Source organism: Notamacropus eugenii, chromosome 5 (genome assembly GCF_028372415.1).
Source record: "Notamacropus eugenii isolate mMacEug1 chromosome 5, mMacEug1.pri_v2, whole genome shotgun sequence".
NCBI lineage: Eukaryota > Metazoa > Chordata > Mammalia > Diprotodontia > Macropodidae > Notamacropus > Notamacropus eugenii.
The window spans coordinates 458,989,684-458,992,899 of NC_092876.1; positions in this window are offsets into that span (position 1 = coordinate 458,989,684).

Here is a 3,216-nt window from a genome sequence, read left to right on the forward strand (position 1 = left end):
ATGAAGTTATTGTCATTTGAAAAAAATATTCTATTGATTGGAGAAGTGCAAATTAAAATTCTGAGGTAATATCTCACACCTTTAGATTAGCTAATAGGACAAAAAAGGAAAATGATGGACAGTGGAGGGGCTGGGGGAAAATGAAACATTAATTCACTATTGGTAGTGATTCAACCATTCTGTAGAGTAATTTGGAACCATTATCAAAGGGCCATAAAACAGGGCATACCCCTTGACCTAGCAACATTATAACTAGGTCTGTACTCCAAAAGAGATTTTTTAAAAAAGGAAAAGGACCTACATGTACACAAATATAGCAGGTCATTTCTGGAGGCAAAAAATTAGAAACTGGTGGGATGCCCATCAACTGGGAAATGACTGAACAAGTTACGTGTATGATTATAATGGAATACTATTGTACTTACAAGAAATAATGAGCAGGATGCTCTCAGGAAAAACTGGAAAGCATGGGCTGATGAAAAGTGAAATGCACTGTGTGCAAAGTAACAGCCATACTGGAGATGATCAGCTGTGAATGACTAAGCTACTGTCAGCAATGCAATGATGCAAGACAGCTCTGAAGGACTTGTCATCCCCAAAGAAAGAAGTGATTTTGTCTGAATATGGACTGATGCACATTTTTTTAACCTCATTTTTCTTGAGTTTTTTTTTATCTATGCTTTCTTTTACAATGTGATTATTATGAATATGTTTTGCATGACTACACATGAATAACCTATACTGAATTGCTTGACTTCTCAATGAAGGGTGGGGTGGGGAAGGAGGGAAACAGAGAATTTGGAACTCAAAATTTGAAAACAAATGCTAATTGTTTTTACATGTAATTGAGGAAAAATAAAATACTAAATAAAAACAAAAAATAAAAGATAAATATGATTTATTTCATCTTTCAAATAGGATTCATTATATCCACCTAATGTACCAGGGTGTGCTTCTGTAGATTTAAAAAGTCACATTGAAAGCCCTTTGGATACTAGGACACACTAAATGAAGGCAAGATTATTATCCCTCCTCAGCTTCCCAATATATATGTCCCATCCATGTTTTCTCTGTTTTACGTACTTAACCTCATTCACATGTTTTCTCCTTTATTCCAGGGCTCTCCAAAAAGGCCAAATTAGTTCTGGAATCATGACCCTTTCCACAGATGGCACCTTTGTAGGAACACCGTGACCATTGTGGGACTGAATAGATTCCGTCTTCAGTCACTAGAACAAATCACCAAAGCAATTCTTCCTTCTGCCAGTCCTGTCCCTTCATTCACCCTCAGCTGTTCAATGAGCTTTTCTTGACTTCCAGGAAATAGCAGAAAAAACAACATGCCAATGTCCTTGCATTGCCCTTGCCTGTCCCAATTATTAGGGCTAAGATTTGTCTTATTTATCTTAAATATATTTTTATTTCATTAAATATTTTCTAATTACATGCAAAACAAACTTAGCAATCATTAAAAATTTTCTTTTCAATTGCCTCTTTCCCTACTCCTTGAGAAGATAAGCAATTTGATAGCAAGTATATATGCAAAGTCTTGAAAAGCATATTTCTGATACATTAGCCAAAGAGAACATAGCCAAAAAAACCTAAGAAAAATTAAACAAAAAAATATGCTTCAATCTGCATTCAGAGTTCATCATTTCTATATGTATTTTTCATCATAGGTCCTTCAGATTTGTCTTGGATTATTGTCCAAGATATTTGATTATTAGTGTGTTTAAACGTCCTTTCTCCTGGAGTAGAAGCAGAGACTTGCTAGAGCTCTCCTCTCAACCCCAGAGAAATACCTGCAAAAAATGACTCTAAAGAAATTCTGGAGCTGCAGAACTCACAGAATGATCGAGTGAAGCAAATCTTCAGCCCAAGACAGCCTGGAAGATCGACAGGAATCATCTATTGTGCCGTGCTGGAAGAAGAGTGCAGTACAGTGTAGGCCATGCTGGTAGACAGGACCTCAGTAGGTCTCAGGGAACTGAATCTCTGGCACCTATGAAGATTTCCAAATTTCCCTATCCCAAAACACTGAGGACAAATTGGAAGGTCAATGGAAAAAACTTGTCACGCCTGTGGGAGAGTGTAGAGTGGTCAGGTCCCAGTCCCAGGATGGCAGAGGGTGTAGGGGAGCCTGTGCCAGCCACCACAACAGCAACAGGACAAGTAGCAGTGGCTATTTCTGGGGCCCTAGTGGGGAGATCCAGCAGCTAGATTCCCCCTACCCCCACTGGAAGCAGAGAACTATCTTGACAAAGAGCTCAAAAGTCAAGTAAATGGCTGGGGAAATGAGCAAAAACTGGAAAAATAATCAGACTACTTAATCTTACTTTGGTGACAAGGAAGACCAAAGTGTGCAAGCAGAAGAAAACAAAGACAAAGCTCCTCCATCCAAAGCCTCCAAGAAAAATATGAATTGGTCTCAGGTCACTGAACAGCTCAAAACCGATTTTGAAAATCAAGTAAGAGAAGCAGAGCAAAAAATGGGAAGAGAACTGAGAGTAATGCAATAAAATCATGAAAAATAAGTCAACTGCTTGCTAAAGGGGACCAAAAAATGCTGAAGAAAATAATACCATAAATGACAAAAGACAGCCAAAAAGCCAATGAGGAGAAGAATGCCTTAAAAAGCAGAACTGGCCAGATGGAAAAGGAGGGCCAAAAGCTCACAGAAGAAAATGATTCCTTAAAGACTAGAATGGAGCAGATGGAAGCTAATCACTTTATGAGAAATCATGAAATTGCAAAACCAAACCAAAGGAATAAACAAAAAGCAGGCAATGTGAAGTAACTTATTGGAAAGACAACAGAACTGGAAAATAAATCCAGGAGAGACAAGTTAGAAATTATTGGACTACTTGAAAGCTATGATCAAAAAAGGATCCTAGATATCATCTTTAAAGAAATTATAAAGGAAAACTGCCTTTATATTCATTAAGTAAAATAGATATGGAAAGAATCCATTGATTGCCTCCTGAAAGAGATCTCAAAAGGAAACTCCTAGGAATATTGTAGCCAAATTCCAGAGCTCCCAGGTCAAGGAGAAAATATTGCAAGCAACCAGAAAGAAATTATTCAAGTATTGTGGAAACACAATCATGATAGCACAAGATCTAGCAGCTTCTACATTAAGAGTATGGAGGACTTGGAATATGATATTCCAGAAGTCAAAGGCGCTAGGATCCCTACTGAGCAAAACTGAATATAATA